The sequence below is a fragment of the Gymnogyps californianus genome, chromosome 1 (assembly GCF_018139145.2).
Source record: "Gymnogyps californianus isolate 813 chromosome 1, ASM1813914v2, whole genome shotgun sequence".
Classification (NCBI taxonomy): Eukaryota; Metazoa; Chordata; class Aves; order Accipitriformes; family Cathartidae; genus Gymnogyps; species Gymnogyps californianus.
In genome coordinates this window covers 119,283,136-119,308,470 of record NC_059471.1, presented here as the reverse complement: position 1 = coordinate 119,308,470, position 25,335 = coordinate 119,283,136, and positions in this window count along the sequence as shown.

Genomic DNA, 25,335 nt, shown 5'->3' with positions numbered 1-25,335 from the left:
CGAGCAGTATAGTTGCACATTTTGAAAGTTATTCTGACTCATGGCTTGTGCATCCTTGCACTTTTCTTGCACTATTTTAGATGCCTCTCTTTAAATCTTTCTGATCCTTGTGTTGAGTGAAATTGTGCATAGTATGCTAATTGGATGGTGCATTAAATGGTTTGAGTGAAGCCAGGGCTTTATTCCCAGTGGTGCTGTTGTGGTACAGTGTCACCCTGAATGAGGAACTTCTCCTTGGTTCCTTTGTGTCCCTTCCCACAATTTGCCCTTGCAAAGTTAACCTACAAGTTGTCTGGGGCTTTGCTGCTGCTGTAATTAGGAGTGATTTTCAAGGTTCTGATGTACCAGCTCAGCCAATAATGCATTGGTATGTGAATACTGGGGGCTTCTTTATTCCTCTTTTACGTTCTGAAAAACATATTTTTTGGCCATTCATTGCAGCACCCAGTATAGGATTTGATCAAGGCACTTGGTCACACAGTACCAGCCTTGTTTTTGGCAATGCTGGAACAGATGTGGTATGCTGTGTCTTCACTATAGAGTTAACTCTGGTTATAAAAATTGATTATTTCCCATAACTGGAATCTTTTTTTATAGCCAGGCAAAAAATAGACCTTTTTCCCATTTGCAGGACAGATTGCTATTGCAAATATTTTATAACTGGATTAAAGCACATGGATGCTTTCTAACCCATTTTTGGATGGGGCAGTAGAGTGAAAATTAAGTCAATTGAAACTTCTATTCTAATAACGCCGAAATGCTTTTTTTTCTTCTTTAAATCTTATGTATTTAAAACAAACCATTGCCAAACACCTTTTCCTTTCACAAGACATTTATACCAAGAGTGTCAAAATGAAAAATTTCTGTTCCACCAAAAGCAGTCTATTCTTACAGAAAGTTTGGTTTTTAAGAAACTGTTTTCCAGCAGAATAAATGTCCTGTGGTAGGGTTTTCTTGACCTCTTAAATACACCTGAATTCTATTGTGGTTTTTACTCAAGTTGCCCATGCGACCAGGTCCACGCACAGTGGTGCAGCTGAGCAGGTGAGGCAGTCTCTCTCACTCAGCTGTTGCTGGTCCTCTGCAGCTTTCCCGTGACTGCCACAGGAGCCCAAAGAAGGGACAGGATTTGTCAATACAGTTCATGCAGAAATGTTTCAAAGGAACAGGACCTAGAAGTCTCTTATGTCATTTGAAAGTGGGTGCATTACAAGTGTAAATGATGAGTTGAAGTGTTACCTTACAGGATGATTACCCTGTCACTGGAGTTAAGCTACTTCCAGTTCCGATTTTTGGGAAGGCATACCCTTTAATGGTCTGCAGAGCATCAGGGTTCATAGTGAAGTGCAATGTAATTGATGGTTTGGGACTGTCGAGAAATATGGTGATGGATTTTAAGTGACAACGAATAGCATGGTCTCTTAAAGCAAACAAAGCACTGGCTGTTTTAGCTGGAAGTTAATTCACGGTGATTTCATTTCTCGGATGTTGTGCCTCACTGTTTTTTAATTTGTGGAGGCTCCAAGTAAAAGCAAATGGGAGACTATTGCTTAAGAAGTGGATCATATTCGGCTATACAGCTGGAGACAGCCTATCACAGAACGTGTGAACTTTTTTATCTGGACTGTTAATTTTCCTTTTGAGCAGTAAGAACATTTGAACAAGTCCAGTCAAGATGAGATTATATGAAAGGGCGATTATGCTTTCAGCAGTGAGACTTGCACCAGACGTAGTCTAAAAGATCTTGGTTTTCTCATGGCTTGCAAAACAGAAAGTCTTCAAGAAGCAGACTGAAGACAAATGAACTGCCAGAAATGTACATATCAGGATAGAGGTGCAGAACCACAACTGATATAAATCTATTTAAGCTTTATTGATTTCCCCCCCTCCCCCCCAGCTGAGGATGTGGACCAGTATATTTAACATCCATTAGTGGTATATTTAAACAAAACTAAATAAAAGCTCAGAAACATGATTACAGTTTCTAAAATTTCAGACCCCTCAGCACTTTCTTATTTTTATGCATTTGATGCACCTCTGTTTTATTAATGCCCTTCCTGTGGTATTTTAATACACTTCAGGGTACTGTTGAAGAAGAAGACAGCTGCCTTTTCAAAGTATTCAAAAAAATCTGAACAGATGCAAGACTTCACAATGCTGCATATAACTGCAAACGGCATCCCTGTTGTATAACTCAAAGGTTCAGATTTCTCAGAAGTATCATGATATTTGTTAACACTCAAATGATTTCTGTTTTTTGTTAAACTAACTAAAATTCATGTGTCTGCACAGCAATGGGTGACAGAAAAGGTTAGATAGCCCTTTCTCTTTAGATCAGCTTAAATGTTGAACGACACTTTTTGTGCCATTACCCAGAATATGTACGTCTGGCACTGCCACGATCAACAAACTGGAGTGAATGTTAGCACTATAATTTTTGGTTCTAGTTGAACTGCAGTTTTGAAACTGGTCCATAAATTTAGCTACCAAATCCATACTTAGGCATACAAATAAAAGTCACCTGACGTTCAGGATAGGAAGAGCTGACTGAAAATCAGATTGTTTTTACATATATTGTACAATTTATGAATTTTGATTGTCGTTGTGAAGTAACTTAATCAATGCCTTTGCGTATGTGGACTTAGTCATATACTGTTAGGCATAACTTGGATGGTGAGTTGTGGTTCTTCCAAGTCAGTCTCATTAAACTCTGGTTTTTGTCAGATGTTAATATCAGGAAAAATTGTCTGGATGCAGCCTACGAAAAAGCTGTTTTTTCTAGTCTCTAGCATGAGGCTTTGCAGATGAAAAAATCTGCAAAAAGAAAAAAGAAACTACTAGGTACTAGTTTGCTAGCTTAAGGAATGGCAAAAGTGAAAACGGAGCAGCATGAATGGTAATAATGGACACATTAAAGAATAAGAAAAGGGAATTCTTTTATAGCTGGAGGGGTAATTTAGCTGCAGGGCTATCCGAGGATGAAGGAACTGCGTGCAGAAAGAACTATGGATCGGAGAAGAAACCATGCACAGAACAAAGAAACCTGGACTACTAAGATAAGTTTGCTCTAAGTGCAAAAGACAGTCAGGACTGACAAAGAAATTGAGGCAAGGCACTGAAAGTAGATTTTTTTCCCACTATATTCGTATATTTCTTGTACTGTGTATAGCATTGACTAGATTTTTGGAACCTTTGCAGTCTTTGCATCAGTTTGTGTCAAATATTATGTGCTTCCAAATAGGAGAACTGTAAACCCAGACTGCCAGCAGATCTGCTTGTTTGAGGAAAAAATATGCTTAAATAACGGGGTGGATCTGGGGTTCAGCAGAGGTCCTGAAGCTTCTGACAGATGGGATTTCAGGTACAGTTTTCAAACCCCTCAAAAGATAAAGATTTATGCTTATAAAGTGAGCCATAGAGAAATGGAGGTAGTGCTGTAGGAGAATTAGGGACACACAAAGCCAGGGGTTGAGCTTCAACTACAGAATGTGCATTCAGCTGTGTAGCCCATCAGAAAGTTATATGGAAGTGTTCAGATATGAGTACCAGGGCAAGAATGGTCCATTTCTATGTGAGATTTGGCTTTTAAAATTGTTTTTGCACTTAATAATAACCTATTTGTAACTCTCCAAGTCATGAGTTATTCAGATGTTATCAAATGAACGTCAGTAAAATCCCCCCACAGTTCTCAGGTATGTTTGTGTAAAATATATAGAAATTCTTAAGGTGACACTTGGCAGATGCTGTGCATCATGAAAGACCGCAAAGCTGAGCCATGTGATTTATGCAAGCAAAGGTCCATTAGTTGCCCTGGTTTCTTCGGAGACTCATTGTAGGTTTTGGAGTATAATTTAGTGGTGGATTCATCTTGTCCATTGCACAAGTACTTTTCTTTATATATATCTTTTACATAATTAATATGGAGTTTAATCATTTAAAGTTAATTTGTGAAGCTTAAAATATTAAAATCAACTGATTACTGTATACATTTTATTTCTGCGCCACTATGCTTTGCTTCAAGTATGTGTTCAGATTTAGAAAATGATGATATACAAATATATTTAAAAGCAATGAGTACATATTCATGTATGATAGGCAAATAACTAAAATTATAGCCATGAACATTGTCATTTATTGCAGGCTTATTATGGGCTTTCCCATTTTTCTCCTTCCTCCCTTTCCTCTGGAGGGGAATTCTCTGTAAGTACTTCTCTACTTGGAGAAGTTGACCATCATGGCACAATAACTTCCCAGAATAAATTCCTACTTGAATTCTGATGCATTAGTAACATTATTTTGCAGTAGTTGACTCTCAAGGCAGTTGTTATCTTGAAATTACATTGCTTTACTTATGAAAATTTGCCTATGTGGGTGAAAAACTTCTGATACAGCTGAATTTATTTTGGAAGCGCATCTCCTCTGGAGATAACATGTATGGAGTACCTACTTTGTGGCGGTTGCTGTGGAAGACAGCAGTGACCAGGACAGGTGGTTTCAAGGCAGTATCTTTTGGAAGCAGAGCACCAAATTATCATTGTGCTTGGTTTTGTTTTGTACCATTGTGCAGTGAGGAACAGAGTGTTTGCAGAAATACTGTATTAGCACTATAATTGTTACAGACTGGAAGCCTTGCTCCAGAAAAAAACCCCACTTCTTCTTTCTAAGTTTTTTGTATTGTCTGTCTGCCTACCTACTTACAATACCTATCTCCCTCGTTAATCTAAAATTTCCAATACCTTGATCTGCAGCAGCTATATTGTTAAACCCTAAATATCCTGATTTTTCAGTACATGTTGGTTTCTCACTTATCGTGGCAGAATCACGGCAGTTAAAGTCTAAATGGCAAACAGAAGCGGGCAAGTGCTCCAAAATACCATTGGGGAATATTCTACTTAATTCTGAATAGCTTTTCGCTTTGAACTTGTTTAATAATGGTTTTACTTCCTTTTACATACTTAAATAGCATTTTGTTTGTACAGTTATTTGATGACTTGTCTTCATTCAAACACTTGTAGAAGGCTGTTCATTCATTCATACAGCCATTCCTCGTTATTCACACCCAAACTAGAAACATGCTTTTTATGAAATTTCACTCATTTCCTATTGTGGTTTAGGCCCAGCCGGCAACTCAGCACCACACAGACGCTCGCTCACTCCTCCCCCCTGGTGGGATGGGGAGGAGAAAATACAACAAAAAGGCTCGTGGGTCGAGACAAGGACAGGGAGGGATCACTCACCAATTATGGTCACAGGCAAAACAGACTTGATTTGGGGAAAAATAAGTTAATTTAATTTGTTACCAATCAAATCAGAGTAGGATAAGGAGAAAGAGAACCATATCTGAAAAACACACCTTCCCCCCACCCCTCCCTTCTTCCCAGGCTCAGCTTTGCTCCCGATTCCTCTACCTCCTGCCCTGCAGCGGTGCAGGGGGACAGGGAATGGGGGTTGTGGTCAGTTCATCACATGATATTTCTGCTGCTCCTTCCTCCTCGGGGGGAGGACTCCTCACACTCTTCCCCTGCTCCAGCGTGGGGTCCCTCCCGTGGGGGTCAGCCCTCCACGAGCTTCTCCAACATGAGTCCTTTCACGGGCTGCAGCCCTCCACAAACTGCTCCACCATGGGCTTTCCCTCGGAGTCACGGCCTTCTCTGGGCCCAGCCACCTGCTCCGGTGTGGGGTCCTCCATGGGCTGCAGGGGAATCTCTGGTCTGGCGCACCTCCTCCCTCTTCTTCTTCACTGGCCTTGGTGTCTGCATGGCTGTTTCTCTCTGTCGTGGTTTAACCCCAGCCGGCAGCTAAGCACCACGCAGCCGCTCGCTCACTGCCCCCCCACCCCTGGGATGGGGGAGAGAATCAGGAAAAAAAAAACCTCATGGGTTGAGATAAAGACAATTTAATAGGATAGAAAGGAATGAAAAACAATGATAATGATAATAATAATATGACAATAGTAGTACTAAAAGAATTAAACTATACAAAGCAAGTGGTGCACAATGCAATTGCTCACCACTCGCTGACCGATGCCCAGTTAGTTCCCGAGCCGCGATCCCCCCTCCCAGCCAACTCCCCCCAGTTTATATACTGGGCGTGATGTCATATGGTATGGAATATTCCTTTGGTCAGTTTGGGTCAGCTGTCCTGGCTGTGTCCCCTCCCAACTTCTTGTGCCCCTCCAGCCTTCTTGCTGGCTGGGCACGAGAAGCTGAAAAATCCTTGACTTAGTATAAACACTACTTAGCAACAACTAAAACCATCAGTGTGTTATCAACATTATTTTCCTACTAAATCCAAAACACAGCACTATACCAGCTACTAGGAAGAAAATTAACTCTGTCCTAGCCGAAACCAGGACACTCTCACATCCCACTCCTCTCTTTGCTGTAGCTTCTCTTCTACTTTTGCAGTCTTCTCCCCATCTTAAATATGCTATCCCAGAGGCGCTACCACCATTGCTGATGGGCTCGGCCTTGGCCAGAGGCGGGTCCGACTTGGAGCCGGGGAGGCTTCTAGCAGCTTCTCACAGGAGCCACCCCGGTAGCCCCTCCCCCGCTACCAAAACGCCGCCACACAAACCCGACACATTTCCTCAAAGGATAAAACCAGGATTGCATATACTATATAGTGTTCTCCTTAAAAAGCATGTTTACCTGATTTCTTCATGTTCAGAAAAATTTCTTATAAAGGAAACTTTATAACTTCTCGTCACAACTTTAGTGTGGGTAACTTCTCATGAACAACCATGGGAAATACTGGTTGTTCAGTAAGTCCTTGGGGGAAGCCCGGAAGCCTGTAGACTGATCAGTGTTTGTAGACTCCCAGGGCTGTGATTTGCTGAGCTGGGCAGTTTATTTCTCTGCTGCCTTGCATTGCATGAAGTCTTTTATGCGATAGCAAAGCCTGCGTGAAGCATTGCCGGGGTGATCTCCCAGTAAATTATTTCCCAAGGTTCAGGGCATGGGAGAAGCAGGCCCATGCTTTATATTTGTTTCTCACTAATTGCTTTTCTAACACCATTTTTTTCAGTTCTCAGTTTGTCTCTCCCTTTTATACTGGCTAATTTGCCATTTTCCTTCCTGTTCTTCTACTGCAGAAAAGCAGCAAGCTATTCACCAATGCTTGATTGCAGACACACTGTTGGCTTGCTGCAAAACAAAATGTTATGTTAAAACAAGGGCTGTCTGTGGTGACTTTCACGTATCTTTATCTTTAAAGCACATCATGGACTAAGCGGTGCTGCTGCTAGTGCCTGCTATGTTATTAATGCTGCTCTAATTAGGCCAATCAGTTTTAATTAGTATACTGTCATGTAACAATCTCATAAAATACTTTGTGTAAGAAAATTGATCTGGCTCTAATGCTAATTAGTTTGCTAGACTCCCTACCTTATAAATGGGAATTGATTGCTTCCCTTCAACCCCTCCTTCTTTCCTTTTCAGTAATTCTCCCATAAACTCTGTATTCTCTTCTTTTTTCTTTCTTTTTTTTTTTTTTTTTTTTAGTGTCCCTGTGTCTCCCTCAATTAATTCTGCCCATAACCCTGTCCCTAGTGTAACCTGAAAAGAACGGGGCTTTATCACTTGTCAGAGAGAGCCTTCCTCAGTTAAATTTTTTCCTTTCAGGAATTTGCCAGATCAGAGACCCATAATCCTAAGGACTGTCTCAGAACTAAAGCTGACAGGGTTAGGCCCAGGTCAGTCCGCTCATAAATCAAAGCCAGTACGGAGCTAAAGCTGTGCCTGGAATCAGAGATTTATAAAGACAGTAGCATTAACATTACAAAAGAAGTATTTTATTGGCTTTCCCATGGGATTTGTTTACTGCTAGTAAACTACAGAAGAGTGAAACATTAAGGTTAATAAATGGGAGAGTGAGCAACAGATAAATCAAGTACTCCTTGCTGCTTTTAAAAGCTCTTTAAAATTGGGATTAATTTGGTTAATTGTGAACATAGTAATAATGCATAAAAAGTCTGAAAATTCTGGCTATGTAAATTTATAGTGTTGTTCCGGTTCAGTTATGCTATCTGGCTTTTAATATAAAGTAAATTAGTAGGCAGAGACAAAGCTGACTGCTAAATTTTGTCCTGTTTTATTCTGCCTTTCAATAATAATGAAAATAACCTCTTTGGGATATTTATAGGAAAAAAAACCAGACCTGAAAGATGAAATGAAAATTTCATCTTTTTCACTTTCCTTTATATTTTTTTGACATATTGGCTAAAACTGGTATGGAGTTATGTGCCAAAGCATATCTAGGTATCATGAGGAATAATGGATCTAGAATTGATGTAAGCAGTCTGATGTGCCATGTTGGTTTTCTGTATGGGTGTTCATGCCTGGATGTCTCCAGGCACTTTGCTTGTTATCAGGTGTCTCCACTCTGGGAATGGTATTTGTTACTTAACATTAGCATCTGAAAATTACACAGCAGATACCATGCACATGAGTGCAGGAAAGATGCCTTTGCAGTGTCCCAAGTGCATATGTATTGTTCTTTGCTTGCTTTTGCTAAAAGTATGACTATCTTGCAGTTAGTATTTGCAAAGACAAATATCTTAAGCTTGGCTACATGATTATATTATATCTGTACGTAGATAAGTCTGTCTCCGAAGGACCTTTTTCGTGCATTAGACATGCACACATGCATGATTCATGTATTTTCCTGGACAGTTCTATATCTGTTTCTGCTGTTGCAGTACAGATGATGGGAATGAAGCAGGAGAAGAATCTCTGGTTATTGAGTGATCAGTCATTGTCCGTTTTTGCTTATAGTGACATTTTTCACGTTCAAAGGTGATGTTTTCCTCCTACTTCTTAATGAAATAAAAATCTAAAGGCTGGTATAATTTGATGAATGTGTCTGTGTCAGAGAAATACTCAGAGATATTATGTATGATGTCAAATTATATTTTTGTGCAATTTATTAATTTAGGGAAGAGATACTTTCTTAGTCTTCAACTAATTCTTGGTTCATTAAAAGTATTTTTGTTTCTTTTTTTTTTTTTAACCTGCAGCTACCTGCTAAGAAATATTGCTGCTTCTTTTAGCTCTTTGAAAATAATGTCAAATACAAGTGTATATATGAATGTGTATTTCCTAACCTGGGTTCCTGAAACACTTTCAGCCATTTAAAAAGAAGGAATTCTTAATTTACTTTTACTGGAGATACTTCTAAAATGTGTGCTTACTGATAGCTGAAAATAAAGGAGCCATTTGAACTTGGTTAAAATAAATTTTTATAATTTATAACAGCAGACTGGGCCATGACAGTATTTCTTTAATAATTACTGCCTCATCAGCATCACATTTCTTTTCAAGTTCCAGCAAAGTTGCTGAAGGAGCAATTTGGAAAAACCCTTGTTAGCATGAAATGTCCAAAACAGTTGTTACTAAGTTGATTTGATTGCATCAAGATCTTGATTTTCCCTCCATCAGGACACATCTCCATTTCCTACAAGATCTGAGAGGTGATTATCAATTCCCAGCATACTCCTCCTCTGGATATTCAAATCCCTTTAAGGGAGATGCTGAAAATATGCTGGTTTATATAAATCTGCAAATTAAGCGATGACACTAAGGATGAGAGATACGACGTCTCTAGTTGTAAAAGGGAAGGGCCATACTGAGAATTTCCTTATTCATTGCAGTTTATGATTAAAGTTTCCCACACCTGATTGTCCCGAAGGAAAAGCATGACTTCTCTAACCAAAGGCTGACCAGAAATCTCTGGGTACTGGAAAATTTACCAAAACAGAGACACATACTTGAAACTTCTAAGCAATTATTTCCAGCTTCTAATATTAACCTTGTCTATATTTTGATATAGATGAAGTCTTGGCCCCTTAAAAAACTGTGTTTTTAAACCTTTGAAAATAGGTTATGTTAAGGTCGTCACTGCTTCTTGTAGATCTTAGACCATAGTATCACAGAAGTATAGATGCCAGCGGTCTCTCATCCAGGTGCCAGTGGAGGTAACTGCATATCCTCTCCCCACGTTTACCCGTTCAATGCTTCCCATCCTGAACTCCATTGCACAGGGTGTTGTTGCACACTCTCCAACACCTGACACGTTTCATCCCAGAGATGTTCCAGTGTTGTGAGATATGACCAAGAAAGGTCAGGTTTTGCCAGGTATTGCTAAACATAACTCTTTTATCTGTATGAAAAACGGTATTAAACTTGGGCACGACTGTGAGGTAACTGTGAGCAAATTTTTATTTTGACCACAGATTATCATTAAAAATATTTTCCCTGCTGTGCCATATGAGGCTTAATTAAATATTTGTTCAAACAGTCCGAGTTTCCCCAAATGAATGGAAGTAGTATGAATATATTAGTATAATTTGTATATACAAACCTGTGAAATTCTCCAGTTGTCAGGAGTAAAAAAGTTGGCCTTTGAAGGCATTTTTGTCAGGGCATGCACTGAGATCACAGATGTCGCCAGAGCACACCTGGATTACACGGCAGTTGCAATAAGTGTGTGGTCTCTGCTGCTGACATATATTTCTCTACTGGGGTGCACCCGCGCTAACCTTTGGGCAACTTCAGAGTTCTGGTTTGGAGCTCTGCTCTGTGTCGTGGGCCCGTCTCCCATCACGGGGGAAGAAGATGGTTCTCTTAATGGCCTTGCTCTCCATGTTATCTTCCAGTTGGTTTTCCTTGTGTGACCCTGTACTGTCACTAACAAAACTGTTTCTCCCAGATACACTGGTGTACCCATGAGATCCATCTAGTGTAGGAGCAAAGCCATGGATTCATGTTATCTCTCATGTAAATAAAAAGAGCAAAGGTATAAAGTACTGGAAGAAGGAAAGGGTAGCCTCCAGCCTCCAGATGCATACATATATATATATGTATAAAATAGACATATGTGGTCACACACAATATTTTAAATGAAAGTAAATCAGGAGTAGGCAGGAATTTTTTTTTTTTGTAATAGAAAAATACTGTGCTATTGTTCTGAATTTTAAGGTGCTCAGAGCTTGTGAGGTTTTTTATTAGTGGCCAAATATTCTAATTTGCACAAGAGTGTGATTTTTCACAAATGTTTTATTTGAAAACATGTCTCAGCAAAACAAACTAACTTCTCAGTTGGAATAATTTACATTTTGGGTTTTTTTTCTCTAAAATATCTTATTCACTAGGACCCTTTTAAAATAAGGAATGAGTTCATGATGAAGTGAAATGGAGTTTTTATTGATCTAAAGCATTTTTGCCCAGAACAAGGCGGGGGGGGAAGAAAAAACTTGGGCTAATGTTCAACAATGCTGATGTTGTGACAAAGATAAGGTGACTGACCCTTTTAATACAGGTGTTAGATTGAGGAGGATGCTAAATTCCGTTAGCTTGAAAATAAAGTGTGTGTGTGTCATGTGCCTGAAGCTCCCTTTAGCTCCAGATTGACTGCTGATAGTATTTTCTATATATACTTTCCAATATCTATCTAATCTTTCTATCTAATGGATATAGCAAAGATTCCACTGCCAACTGGCAAAAAATGTCATATCTCCTGACTGCAATGTCATTAAAGGGTCATATTTAGAGTTATGATATAGCTGTGAACTGTGACTTTATCAAAACGTGAAAGCACTTGTGCAGAATCTTAAACAACAGAACAGCTGAGCGCAAATGAATTTGCTGCCTTTGTGATGTCTGGCTGGGTCATTGCTGATGTCATAATTCTACCATTCTATGAAATATTTATAAGTTTTGAGATCAAACAGGGGACCAGAGCAGAGCAGAACAATCCCTTGTTTGAGGATTCAGATTGGTCCTTGGATACGTAAATGCTGGGGGGAAGGGGGCAGAGGGTCTTCCATGCCGTACAGCTAATGCTCTGCCTGGGGGCTGAATCCATCAGCTGCTCTTGTCAGCCTGAATCCCTCAGCTGCCTGTGCCGAGATGCTGAGCGGGCCCGGAAAAGGGGTGCAAATGTCAATTTTATAAAAGAAAGAGGAGACAAAAGAAAATTGGTTTAAAACCAGCATCTGAACAAATGGGAATAAGGTGACTACTTCATTTTGGAGAGAAGTAGGTGGTTGTTTCTCCAACGGCAGGAGGGAACTGAGTTGCTCAAAATGGAGGAGAGCAGTTTACAGAAGAAAGGGGCAAATGGGATTGAATTGCTGCTTTGGAAAGTGCAAAACATTTGTATTGTTATTGCAGTGGGGAGGCCAGGGAGCAAGCACATTGCTCTGTTGCTGATTTTATTTCATCCTTTTTTCAATAAGGAAGAATTGCTGTTAGGAGCAATATCAGTAGTTGCTCTAGCTGGCGCATAAAACCTCTTTACTTTTTTCAGTTTTGATTCAAGATGAGCTGGGTTAGAGGTAATACTGATAAAGGTCTTGAGAAAAGGAAACTGGAAACTTTGGAGGCAGTTTGAATCTGTATCTTGCTGGGAACTGACCTCTAGGCTTTGGGGCAGTTGCACTGCACAGATGGCATTTTCCATCTGAAATCACCTACTGTGGAGGCAAGGGTCTGGAGACATGTTCTGTAGCTTCCAGCTTGTGCCTGAAATCAGTTAATCTCTTTTCTTGGTTTCCCAGAGCATGGAGAATTTATATATAGTAAGTTTAGACAGACACTGTTTTAACAAGAGGGAGAATCTTAGGCTGTGACTCTGCTGCAGAAAATTTTTTTCATGGTTTTGGTGTAAGTTGTTTCCTTCCCCTGGCAGCATATTCTAGTGTCTAGGATGCAATGTTGCCCCCATGTCAGTCGAGTTAACTTCTTGTGGGCTGTCCTATTAAATATGTCAAGAAAATGATCTTTGATCAAAACAAAAAAATCCTGCCTAAAGAGTTGTTTTTCAGCCTGGGTCATTTAATTAACCTGATTTAAAACAGGTCGTAGCAGCACAACTCAAGGGGTGATACAGTGCTGAATAGGGCCAGGAATGAGTAGCCAGGGCAAATTAGTCTTAATTAAAGCTAATTAAGGCTTAAAACTAGTCTTATTGCTACAGCTCCTATGTCATGAAACTTTAGTCCCAAAGGTCACATTTCTAAACAGCTGAAAAAGGTCTAGTGTAACAATGGGGGTTAGTATAGGTAATTGCATTGCTTCATAAAGATGCAAAACTGTTGTTTGAAGAGGTAATTCAGAAATGATTATTAGTGCAAGGTGAAACTACAAAGATATTCTAGCTTGCTTGGGTCACCCACAATTTAACACAATTGACAGATATTCTTGACTGACAACTAGCAGGGAAGAGCTTTTTTCACCCCAGCATGGGGTCCATTAAACCAAGGTTGTATGATAGTGGCATGGGGCATGGAAAACAGATCACTGGCAGTTTCTTTAACTTTGACCATGAACTGACTAAATAAGACTTCACTCTCGAGTCCTGCATGTCCAGCATCCTCCAAGAACACTAAGCTTACTCAATGTAAGGAAAGACAGTGATCTTGCTGGTACAGCTCAGTGTACTTTAGACCAACAGCATTCTCTTAGCACGTTCAAAATTCTCTCCAGGTCTCTAATGAGACAAAGAAAGTGAACAGAGTGGCAATTTTCCTCCATGCTTGTATAATTTACTCTCATTCAGCATGCTCTTTTTGTATTCATATCCCTTTCATTGTTTCTGTTCTGGGTTTATTCAGTTCAATCTTTTATTTAATCAGGTACACTAATCCTTGGAGGTTTTTCTTTTTATACCAAGGTAGGCTCACTCACATTAGAATCAGCTTTCACTGAATTTGGCATTTGTTGACTGATAAAAGTAAAGATTACTATGATCTTAATATAAAAATATTCAGAAGTCACTTTTGCCATTATAGTTAGGGCATGCATGCGTAATCAATATGGATTCCTGTATGTTTGTATTTCATAATAGGGAAAAAACCCCAAAAGTTCCACATATATTGTACAGCTCTTCCCCAATAAACGTCATGCAGATAAATTTAAATGTTTGTATGCAGGCCTTCTGACTGCCATTTGTCCTGAAAAATATAAATACCCAGAGTATTGGCAATAAAATGCCAAAGTTATAAAGGACATTATTCTCATGGAAACATGTGTTTGGAAGAGTAGAATAAATTGTGTCCTCATGTTTATAATTGGAAAAAGAGACTGCATCTATTATTACTTTAAAATAACATCTTTTTCTTAATATTTGCTAGACAATCTGGGTTTTTGCTGCCTAGTAAGACCAGAACATTAAAAGCAATTCTGTGATCAAAGAGTGAAGTTATTTCTTACTAGTCTACATTTTTAGTTGGTCGATGCCAGAATGTGAGATATGTGTACAAAACCATACCTATGTGCCATGATATACATACCTATATAGAAAGAGAAGAAAAGAGAGAGCACCTAGACTAAAATGTCTGTGACTCAGAGGCTCACATTCCCTTCAGCTGCATTAGCATGTGGATTACAGGCCTTTGGACATGGCCTCACAACTTTTCTGACATCTAAATGTGGCACCACTTCGGTGCTTCACATATGGCAATCATTAGACATGGAAGTAGTCCTGTGTACGTCACTGGTGTCGTCCCCCCAACCGCTTTATTTCTTTGAATTGTGGTAAGCCCCTTGCTGAAATACAAGTATATGCTCTTTAATTGCTTTTATATATTCCTTTCTAGGCAATCTTGTAAAGATGAGTCTCAAAGCCATACTATGCCTGGGAAGGGGTCCCACTGCAGATGGTCAGTATTTAAGGCCAGAGAGAATGGGGCCTAAGCCAGGGAGATCGCTCCAGATTTTACAATGAACTTGATATGCATGAACATCCAAGTGTAGCTTATGCTCCTCCCCAGCTTCAGTGTAGTGACAGCGGGGAATGATCTGGTCCCTTTGGTTGCAGACCGGTTGTGAATAGGGATTGTCTCAACAGATCAGATAAAACTGATAGCTTCTTGTGTCAACTCTCATGCTTGAGCAAAAGCTTAAACATCCTGTTGTTTGGCACTACCCAGTAATGCTTATCTCTTTCCCTCATATGAGGAAGATCCCCCATTATTAAAGTGTTTGCTTTATTTCTGTCTTTGTTTTTTTCCCCCAGCTTTAGATTTATAAGCCATTGTAAGCTTTTCTGACTGCTTCTGAAGAGGATTCATGGCTGCTTGTGCTTACAGCATCTGACAAATCACTCATTTCACAACATTCATTTCTTTCACTAGATGGGTATTCTTCATTTTTTGTACATCCCTCACAGTTCACTGCAGTAATTCAAAGGATTTTGCATACCAGTCTCAAACAAGAGGAATATATTTTATTGGTTGTTGTTTTGAAATGTGGATTCAGTCAGTTCTGCTCCTCTTTTCTTTGTTACCACAGCATGAAAAAAGTGAAAGGCACCTGCACATTAAAATGAAGGCAAATTTTCAGGTTCTATTTTTTGGAATAGTTGATTTTTGCCTTGAGGAAGAAGGATGGACTAACTGACCTAATGATGTCCCTTCCAGCTCTGTTTTCTATGCTTCTGTGATTAGCTGAATATTCGTGGGGAAAAATATATTTTATTTTTGTATCAGATGCTTGGCATACAGTAATTTTTTTTTTTTTTTTAAATTCTTTGCAGTTTAGCCAAATGACTTGTATTTTGTTTCATGGTGAAGGTCTTCCTTTGAATGTAAGCTCTGGTTGTGAGGCATTGGTGTTTCAGCAATGCCAGGTGAGAGTGACAAATAGATGCATTTAAAATATCACTTATATAGGGAAAATCTGCACAAAAAAATTCTTTTTTTTCTTAGAGAAAACAGAGCAGATATTCAGCTTTTCCCTTGGGATCCTCTCTGTCTAGATTTGGGAAGACCACAGCCTTTCCTGTGTCAGTCTGTCTCCTTACATGGGAGATGGGGAGACCCCCAGAGAGATATGCATCTCAGAAGACGCTTAACTATTTAATATTCCTTCTGATCTCTAAGTTAGTAGCCAGATAACATTAGCTTGCATTTTTCTTTGAAGCAGACCCATGATGATTTTTCTTTTCAGTCTCTTGAGTGTGACTTGATTGCTGGACTTGGTGTATCCTTTCTCTAGGAAAATGACATCTGCAACGGTGGGTGAAAGACCCATCTAGCCGAGTTTCCCATCCCCGCCAATGGCTTATGCCAGGTGCCTGGGGAGAGGATGCAAGAAACGAATCACATCTTTCCCCTGACATCTCTCTCCCCATTTCCCCCAGTCAACAGAAATTATCATTACATCCCCATTTTCTTTCAACAACCCATGGTAAAAATTAGATCAGGTGTTTGTGTGTGTTGCATCTGTATTTATGATGTTAAGTTGCAAACACACCCTTAAGATACTGGATTTTTTATTTCTGGCTGCGGTCCTTGTGGATGTTAGTTTGGTAGCGCAAGTGCCAGAAGCTTGGCATAAAAAAACATTAGAGGTCATCTATCTCAGCCCCCCATAGCACTAGATTGTTTTCTGTTATATACCCTTTGGGCATGGGGATTTTGGTGAACTCTTTCTAGAAACAGTTTCTTGAGCGGGTCTGCACCATATCTATTGACAGACTTCTCTGCATCTCACTGTTAGAAATTGCTTGATGCTGATCTTGGTTTTGTTGTTTTTTTCCTGGCTTTGATTTCATCTAATTGATCTTCATTGCAACCCTTTCCTTTTTCAGTGCTTACTGGTAAACATCTGTCATATAACCCAACAGGTTATCAAGCCAGTTCACTTTATTTTCAGTTTTCTCCTAAATCATCTTTTCAAGCTCTTGCTAATTGCACATTGGGCTTCTGTTTTTTTCACCCACTTCAGGTCTCTTCTGCTGAAGGACCCAGAATTCAATGTAGCGTCTTACACCTGGATTCACCAGTGTCCCCTAAAGAGCCCAGGAGTGCTGTACATTCACAAACAGAACTGGGGTGCTCAGGGCTTGTCCACAGAGTGCAAGTGTCTTCCTAAGCATCTGAGTTGTGTGGGGTAGGAAGCTCCTCCTTCTTTTTCTCTTTGTTTTGATGACTGCTTAATTGCAAACTTATTTTAAATTTGTTCTCTACTACTGTCCTAGATTATATTTTTTAAGCAAATCTACCTTACTCGTGCCTTGTACTTTCATTTTGTTTCAGATTTCCCTTCTAAATAGGCATATTGATATATTCTACACACAACATTTTTTCAGGATGCATTCAATGTGGGTTTTTTTCAGCTACAAATACTGCCCTAGTTTTCAGTGTCACCTGCAAATGTAATTACTGTGATTTTTGCACTCTTTCCGTGTCCTTCAAGTGACATTATGTCGTGGTTTAACCCCAGCCAGCAACCAAGCACCAAGCAGCCGCTTCCCCCTCCCCCCTCCCAGTGGGGTGGGGAGGAGGAAAGGAAAAAAAGTAAAACTCGTGGGTTGAGATAAGAACAGTTTAATAACTAAAGTAAAAATAAAAATACACTACTAACTAAGAAGAATAATAATTGTAACGAAAAAGAGTAGAACAAAAAAAAAGAAATAAGAAAAGACAAGTGATGCACAATGCAAGTGCTCACCACCCGCTGACCAATGCCAGAGCCACGATCCGCCCCTCCCGGCCAGCTCCCCCCTGTTTATATACTGGGCATGACGTTCCATGGTATGGAATATCCCTTTGGCTAGTTGGGGTCAGCTGCCCCGGCTCTGCTCCCTCCCAGCTCCTTGCACACCTGCTTGCTGGCAGAGCAAGGGAAACTGAAAAGTCCTTGGCTTAAGATAAGCGCTACTTAGCAACAACTAAAACATCAGCGTGTTATCAACATCATTCTCACACTAAATCCAAAACACAGTACTGTACCAGCTACTAAGAAGAGAGTTAACTCTGTCCCAGCTGAAACCAGGACACGTTATAAAGCTGTTTCTGTAGAGAGAGTCAGTGAATACATTCTTGCAACTTGATTTCTTACTGTTTTACAGTTACTTTTCATTTAGGGTTCTTAGGGCAGTTTTCAGTTTTGGATTGAAGTTGGTTTGAAATAGCCTTTCAGTAAAGGTTCTGTGATGCATTAGTAAGGGAGAGGGTAATTATAGCCTCTTTGCTTCTTTTCCAGCTAGTTTTGTCATTCCCTTCACCAGGTCCTCCCTATTGTGATCAGATGAACTGCCCTTCTGGTCTTCAAAACCGTCCACAACTTAGTCACTGCATCTCTGATCTGTGCAGATCTTGACACGTGCCTCTGTGGTCCACTGTAAGCCAAAAGAAAAAGAGGAAGAAAAGGAATAGCTGTCTAAGATGTGATAGCACTAGGTTCTGTCATATCCGTGAGGGTAATGACCTTGTGAAGGTTGCCTATGTTTTTATTTGGGACTGGGTGATGTGGCTGGGTGATTGTTCGATACTAAATGAGCCAGTAAGGTACCTTTCTTTCAGTGAGACTTTGCAAGCTCTATTAGTCCTACTTTTAGCAACAGAAATTTCGAAATCCTCCAGGCCATACGTTAAGCTTACAACCTCATTTGTTATCACTCACAACAGGTCTACTTAATATTCTTTTACTATATGGTACACATGTGAAAACTGCTATTGCTGGGAAGATGAGATGGTGTTATATGCCAACAGTGCTTCGCTTCGTTTTAATAGGAGATCTCTAACTACTGTGCAGTGACCAGTGCATGAGGAAGTTTGCACTTACAATCATGGATTCATGAAGTATAAAGAAAAGGTTTTCTTCCGCACACAGATTTACCAGGAGGGAATTTATTTTGTTTCATGGCCACAGTTGTGTTATATTGCCATTAAGAAGAAGTTGCTGAATCAGATATTCCTGAGATTTTTGTAATTTGATTAAGCTTATGCCATAATTAAAGAAATCTGACAGGTTTTTTTTCAGATATTACACTAACGTTTGTGAGATGTGTTTCCTCAATCTGTTACTGAATCACTTTCTTACACAAATGTAACTCCCAGGTGTGCTGCTACACTGGTGCTTTTAATTGCATTTTATTTACTGTGCTCCAGAATTATCATTTTGCTTTCATCAACACTTATGGGTAATTTAATACGTGCAAACTAAATTCATTAAGATCAAAGCACTAACTGTGGTGCTTGTTCCATGCCTTCATTTCTATGGCAGCTAAAACCTTTAGGTTAAACATATGTTGACGTACCTTTTAAGTGTATCTTCTGGAGGAAAATGATGTCTTTCCCTTATTGGTAGGTTTGCAAGCTATTTCATTTCTCTCAAAATCATGTTGGGAGATCTCTGTACCTGTTCAGGAGAAAATGAAGACAATGGTATTTACTATTAGCAAAGTGTAAAGATCATATGAGATGACGTAGGAAGCAGCTATGGACAAGAATCCTTTCCCTTTGCTATACAGTCTGAAAACTTGCTTGTGCTCTGAGTCCAGTACGTAGAGTTTACCAGCTGTGAGCGGTCCCCTTGGAACCAGTGATGCTACTTAAGGTAGAAAGCACTATTACAAGCAGAAAATAGTGCAAAATGGGCTAGCTGACACACTGATAAAAGTAAGATGGGATGCAGCAAAAATCAATGCTCTTGTGCCAGTGCTGTAACACTGATTATTTTAAGTGACTCTGATTTGCCCTCCTGCCTGGCATGTTGGCTTGTGAATGAAGGTGAATTAAACTCTACTGCATGCAAGTGGTTCCTATTCCCCAGCTATTTGTCATGTGCAATTGTCCTTGCTGAAGGAGTGGCTATGTAAAGGAGATGTTGGATTTCATTGATGAGACTAATTCAGGTGTTTAAAAGGCAGCAGTTTAGGGTGTGTGCACACTAATAGATACTTGAGAGTCTGTGGGCATATTGAAAGCTATATGCTTTTGGATGTGCTGGAAAATAACTTAGTGAATGACAGGTCCAGAGCAATGGCACTGTGTATGAGCAGTCAGCTGGGAAAAAGAAATCCTGGTTACAGGAATCATAAATGAGAATAACTGTTTGACTTGAGAACAAAATGAGCTGAAAAAACAGCCCAAAAATACATGGTCAGAAATAAGGGGAGACGGCTTGAACTTGCTAATAGTTCTGTCTTCAGCAAACACTCTTAAGCTCAGACTCCCAAAGGAGAGAAAATAATAAAAAAGTAAAATCTAAACCAAGAGAGCCACTGATCCGTTCTGGATGGCAAGCAGAATACTATAGTTGCCTGAGAATGGGAGAAGAAAAAAAGCAGGCACTGGGGAGGTTCGGTATCTTGGCTGCCAAGGGCAAAACAGAACTAGCTGTTCTGTTGGTACAGCAGACAAGATTTCTATTGCACGCAGAGAAAATTAACCTAACAAAGACACAGGCCCATAGATAAGAGGGAGAGCTGCCAGGACAATGAAAGAAGGTAGCTATTTGGCTGTGATACAGATTTTCTTTTGGTTGTCACTGAAAAACATACACTGACTGATGTGGAACCTAAGTCCTTTCTGTGAAGACATTAACAGGACACTTGCTGGAAAACTTGGACGGTTGAATGGTATCCACACCTACCAGTTGTGTTGCAAAGGGAGCAATGCCATGTCTTTTACATAAGGCTGCCCAGTGCCCAGTTTGCTGTTAAGAGGGGAAATAGTTTGTCTTTGGCTGGTACTGAACAAGGTTTCACAGGCCTTGGACAAATTGAACATTATTTGAAACCGTGCATTCATCTGCTGGCTGCTGTTCCTCGTGCCTGTTTCTCTTGTATTCATTGAAGTCCTTGGAAACTTCTTGCCAGCTGTCATAGCTTGCACTTTCCTGTTTGTGGTTTGTTGCTGTATCAGACTGGAACATTTGAATACCTGTTGTGAGGTTTTCCAAACACTGCAATTCAATTATAACAGTTGTAACTCATGAAGTTCCTCACAGTGAAGTTCTTGGAAAATATTTTAATGCAATTTCATTGAATTAGCAATATGAGTACAAAGCAGCAGGTGATCTACTGGCTGTAATGGAGTACTGATTCGCTGTTCATCAAGTTCCCAGGGACCTTATGAGGTTCCTTCCAACCTGATTTATCCATTGGTCCTGAGTTTGTAGTCATACTCCTGTATAGGACATCTTCCTCAGCTTGATATCATTGGAAAGGAGTGGGCTGTCCGTGTGGCCATTGAACAAGAGACAAGTTTTATCTGAGTTCCCTTCTTCATGTGTTTAACAACACAGCTATTGTCTTTTTTTTTGTTTTTTAGAGGTGGAGGGGGAGAAAAAGAGAAAAAGCAAAGTGCAAATGCTCTACTATGTAAAAAAAAAAAAAAAAAAAAGACGACAGCCTTTCAGTCTCTCCACCGATCTCCGTTCAGTATTGCGGAGCATGTAGCTCTGTTAAAGGCGTGACTGATAAGTACCGCAAAAGATCCACTCCATCCTCATCCATTGAGGGCCTGGATTTTTTGGGAAGCTGTTTGCTTAGCTTCTGCAGTGCAGGACACAGCTAGTGTTGCTCTGAAGTGAGGATGTGTGGTCACGGAAGAAACAGCACCAACCGGGCTGATGTTTAGTCCTCTGGGACTAGGGGAGATTCATACTGACGCAGACCTGTCTCCTCAGTACAAGCCAGCATCAACTCTCAATTGCAGCCTCAGGTTGACGTGGATAGATGGCAGCGTCTTTGAAGGCTGAGGTCAGAACAGTATCACCAAAACCAGAGCTTTGTAGTTGCCAGGGCCAATCGGAAAGCTAAGGAATATTTGACTTGTTGGAACATCAGTAGTGCTCAGTTTTTTCAGGCCTTAATTCTGGGTTTTCCAGCCTCGTGACTGGAAAGTTTTAGTGGCATAACTAAGTCGGTTGGAAGATTTTAAATTATTTTTGTAACTAACTTAACTGCATATGTAAAAGCCCTATATGCATCTGCAGTTAAAACAATATAAAATACACATTATACTGTAATAGCTCATTTCACTTTCTATATCAACTTGTGTTGATGTAGGAGTATTTACATCAATTTGAGTTTGCCCTCTTGGAGGGCAGGAGAAGAGGAAAGCAGGAATATTGCTTTAACTCTCATGGCTTAGTTAAAGTCAACCCTTCCTCCTTATCCCTCAAACTATCTCATCTTCCCAAAAGCAATACTGCATGTGGTGAATTAGAAACTCATTAATGTATCAGCCACATTAAAAAACAAACCCAAACAGCTAGGCAATTGATTATTCTTTGGGGCATCTCCCAGCAAGTTGAGCAGCTCCCATAACTCATCCTGCTGACAGGTCTCATTAACTTTGTTTAGCAAATATAAACCAATTTCACCCAAGCACTTTGGCAAAGAACCTACCAGTCTAACCTGCTAATAATGTCTATCTGGGTTTAAATATACACGTAAAGCTACAAAAGCCTTGATGGCAAAACCAGTATAAAGCCTTTGTATAATTGCTTCTGTGCTAGGCCTTTGTCCCATTAAAAACGTTGAGCACACATGCTCACAGCCGCACAAATACTTGCAACCTTATCCAGTAGGATGATACGAATGCAAAAGCTGAACACACACTGAGCCCTTATGTGAGTGCAGAGCAGGCGAAGCTCATTATAACAGCCCGAATCATTTGTACTGCCTTCTTTTATGAAGAACACGAAGGCAATTTATTCATTGGGGCTGCTGGTGGACACCAGCAGAGAGAAAGGGTAACAGCATAATCTGTTAGGGTGTTGGTTTGGCAGACGGTGGGTTGTGTTTCCATCTGGAGGCTGCCAAGTCCTGACTGAGTCCAGATTTCAGACTTCAGTCTCCGCCATTGGTAGCAAAGAAGGATTCCTGTGAAGGGATGTTTGCAAAGGGCCAAATGCTGTGCCAAGAGCATCTCTTTTATGTCCATCATTATAGCTCCTGTGTGTTATGAGAGAAATATTGTATGGCAAATATTGAAGGGAATATAGACATCTTTATAAATTATAGCTTAATATTTAAAATAATTGCTTCTCCCACCCTCCAAAAAAAAACCCCAAAACCTGGTAAACTTCGTGAAGAAATATAGTTGCCAAACTAAGGCAAGAAAGTAGGAGGTCCTGCTTGGCTGGAAATGGGTTGCTTTCTTGGACCAGAGGATGAGTAAGGGAAGAAAGTGAGGCAATTCCATAGAGTTGTACCTCTATTGGAGAAGGTGATCTAGATGTGGATGAAATTTTAAAATCTGTGTTTCTGTATTGCTCTGATAACGTGCTCTAGGAGTCGGATGCTATCCTTGATGGCTGCTATTTGTGCATTGACTATACTCCGTAGTGCCTTCTTGTGTCTGTTAAGAGACCCAGTGTCATGGGACAGTTCAGCCAGAAAAGTCTTAGCTTTAACAGAATTACACAGAATGTGCTTGGGCGGTGTCTGTCACTGCAGTCTTGTCTTTTATAAAGTAGACCCCATGCAGGACTGAGACCCTGTTTGTCTGAGAGCAGACGGTAGAGCTGATCACCTGGGTCAAAATTTTGCAAATATTTTGTTAATATGATACTTAACATAAAAACATTTCCTATTGTCTTTGTGGTTTGTTATTCCTGCCACAATAAATGATTGCTGAGACATCACCGTGAAGATTTGATTTCAATGAGTAGAGTCTTGTTTGCTTTCCCCATCTCAATGGCTGTGTAAATTGTGAAAAATTGGAATCAAGTCATCGCCTTTTTAACAAAATCTACCACAAGGAAGATCCAAAATGTAAAGTCATTACTGGAAACAAACACATACACGCACCCCACCCCCAGACTTTGGTGTTGCTTAATGTTAACTGTATTAACATATGAGGAATAACTGATTCCCACTTCACTCAAGGTAAAAAAATATGCCTGGCCTTTTAAATAATAGTATATCAGCTCTGTCACTCACCTGAAAAAATGGGACACCTTGTTCTAGACTGTCCAGGGCAAAGGGCATTAAAACCTTCCTGTTTCGTTTATCTTGCCTTAATGAGTTTGTACGTTCAGTATGTAGTTGGGTTTTATATTGCTGTGGGAAGATATGGATTTGTAGCAGCAGGGGTGGGAATGCAGGCTGTGCCATGAGGATGCAAGCACTGGCTGGAGTTAAGTGGAAAAACTAGTGGCTATCATGCTCGCCTGGGATTTTAGTGGAAACTTGAGAGAGGACAGCTGTATTTCTGACTTCAGGAGAGTGTCCGAGCCACTGGGCTACAATAAGACTGGAATGATGATGAGGGGAGATGTGAATGGGCTTGCAACTTGCTGTCTGTCCTGTTGAGGCTGGGCTGCTAAATAGAAGGCATGCAAAGCGTTTTGATCCAAAGAGAGAAAGTGTTGAGAGTAAACAAACAACAAAAAAAGTAAACACAGCCTAAATACCTTATAAAAATCTGTTCTTTAGTCCCTTGCCTGGAGAATGAAGGTGACACAGCCTGTGTGGAAGTACTGTAAGGATGTATCACTGTCCTCAGAACAAACAGTGGATTCTGTCACGGTAGAAAGCAGTGCTAGGGTTAACCCTTCACAGAGATGTCCGACTCCTATTTTCCTTCCAGACAGTCAATGCTTGTTGATCCACTTCTGGCACCCTGTTTTAGTGATTCCTGGAGTGGTAGAAGAGTAGCCATATGGCTTGCAGTGACTTGCATTTCAGTATAGAATTGAAAGAGAGACTAATTTTCTTTTTGCCTAGATAATGCTTTGAATCCTGTCTTACATGGCCTGAGAAAAAATATGGAAGCGACCAGGCAATTTCAGAATAGTGAAACACCATCTCGAGAGAGGTCAGCACAGGAAGGTGCCTGGAGGACAGTCCCTTACAGCTGCTCCTGGAGAAGCCCCAATGGGTAGCAAGCAGATGGCTCAGCTCTGTCAACATCAGAAAGTCTCCTAAAACACCAGATTATTGAGGCAATGAGGTTCTGGCTAGCTAACTACATCTGAGATGCTCGTGGGCATGGCTCTCTTTCAGCCCTTGCCTTTCTACAAGACGAAAAAGAATTTTAATCCTTGAAAGAAAACTTTATAAAGGAAGTATGTGAAAATGAGGACTGTAACATAGATGCGTATTTGCTAGTAACAGTGGAAGACTGGATTCGGCAATGTAGGAGGGCTCTTCCAGCTTTACAGTCCCACAGTATTTGTAAAATTACTTTCTCAAAAAATCAGTGGGTGTTATGCAGAGGCTATGCTAAATAGGAATAATTAAAAATAGGGAATAATTAAAACCTGTCTCGGAACAGTTATATAGGTAATTTAAATCTCAGGTGTCCACAAAAGAAAAGTAAACGTGAACATATTACAACTTGGGATTGCATATTAGATTTACCTTGTTCAAGTGAGTCCAAATCTGAACTATAAGCACTATCGTGTATGCCACCAAGCACAGCAAATCTCAAAGCAATATGAATATGTGCGTTACTCTTGGACTTAATGGCCTTTTTCTTCAAAGAAGACAAAGTGCCTTTGAAATGGGAAGTGCGAGTACACTACAGCTCCTGGGAGAACTACTCTGGCTTTCTCCTTATGTAAAGGTTGTTGCAAATTGGGAAGTTTAGTT